The sequence below is a fragment of the Carassius gibelio genome, chromosome B12, assembly GCF_023724105.1.
Source record: "Carassius gibelio isolate Cgi1373 ecotype wild population from Czech Republic chromosome B12, carGib1.2-hapl.c, whole genome shotgun sequence".
Lineage (NCBI taxonomy): Eukaryota > Metazoa > Chordata > Actinopteri > Cypriniformes > Cyprinidae > Carassius > Carassius gibelio.
Genome location: NC_068407.1, coordinates 16,148,454 through 16,150,051, shown reverse-complemented (window position 1 = coordinate 16,150,051; position 1,598 = coordinate 16,148,454). Strand labels below are relative to the sequence as shown.

The following is a 1,598-nucleotide window of genomic DNA, read 5'->3' as shown; positions in this document are numbered from 1 at the left end:
TATATATATATATATATATATATATATATATATATATAAAAATGTAGACAATCTTTTCTGAAAAGGTTTGAATGTTTCGAATTTCAAGTAGTTTTAGTTAATCTGGGTGGTTGCTAAAATGTTGCTATGCAGTTGCTACTTGATGGGGTGTTCTGGGTGGTTGCTAAGTTGTTTTTTTATGCATTGCTACATGTTAAGGTGTTCTGGGTGGTTGCTAAGGTATTGTTATGCAGTTGCTACTTGTTGGAGTGTTCTGTCTGGTTGCTAGGGTGTTATGCTGTTGCTTGGGTGTTCTGGGTGGGTGCTAAGTTATTGTTATGCAGTTGCTTCTTGTTAGGGTGGTCACTAAGATGTTGCTATGCATTGTTACATAGCATTATTACATGGGTGTTCTGTGTGGTTGCTAAGGTGTTAGGGTGTTCCAGTTGGTTGATAAGGAGTTGCTATGATGTTGCTAGGGTGTTCTGGATTGTTGTTTGTCAGTTGGTAGACTGTTGTATTTAGTAGTTGCTTTGATGTTCTGGGTGATTGCTAAGGTTTTTGTTATGCATTGCTAAATGTTAAGGTGTTCTGGGTGGTTGCTAGGGTGTTCTGGGTGATTGCTAAGTAGTTGCTAGCATGTTGTATATGGTTGCTAGGGTGCTGTTATATGGTTTCTAAGTTGTTTTGGATAGTAGCACCTTGATCTGATCACACCCTTAAAAATTGTATTATCATGACATATTCTGATTATTTCACTGGCATTTAACTTAAGCAGCATTCAGTAAAAGTAAATCAATTCATATGCAAGATTTAAATCTACATTTATCCGCAAAACTATTTTTAAGCTTTACATTTTTTTTTTATAAAAACATTTTTTCAGGAATATGATTTGATGATTTCAGTATTGAACACTGTCCTCTGTGTGGCACTGTTTGCTGATGATATACAACTGAACATTATCTTCTCGTCTCTACTTCCTCATTATGTGACTCCATGACCACGTGTTCATGTATTCATCACAGGTCACAGATTTCAGATCGAGATAAGTCGGATCAATAAAGGCTATTTTTGGACTTTTTTAGATTTGATATCGCATATGTATATTCTTCTGTATATTTATCTGTAAAGAAATTTAAGTAAATTTTTAACACAAGATAATATGTATGTAGAACTGCCAATTTATGAACCATAATCTTATGAAAACGTAAGTTTATGCTTACTAAGCACATATAACACTGACAGAAGAATGAATATAGCTTATGAATGGGTTATACTGAAGTTAATTCATTAATTCAAACTTCTTAAATGCATCCTGTCTACAGCTGCCATGAAATTGCATGGATTGGAGTTTGTCTCTGATTTCATTAAATTGCATTATCTCTCAAAATACTTTTTGTAAAATAAAGAGTAGATGAGATTATTCAGCCTAGTTATAAGCATCAAAATGTACCTCCTTACCAGTAATATAGAAACCACTAATAAGCCACTTATGTTACCCAGAAGCACTGTTTAAAATATCTCTCACAAGATTTTTGTAAATACTCAAGTAGAGTGCACAGATCACAGTGCATCAAGTCAATTATTGTATACAGTATATTTACAATAAATCTTGTTGG

At 33.7% G+C, this 1,598-nt stretch overlaps 1 long non-coding RNA gene across 1 annotated transcript; it reads left to right on the top strand.

The window, feature by feature from the left end:
- The first annotated feature begins 43 nt into the window (after nt 1–43).
- LOC127969165 (uncharacterized) lies at nt 44–1,061 on the top strand. Its single transcript, XR_008156230.1, has 2 exons — nt 44–219; nt 310–1,061. It is a non-coding gene; the product is annotated as an uncharacterized LOC127969165 (long non-coding RNA).
- The last annotated feature ends 537 nt before the right edge of the window (nt 1,062–1,598 follow it).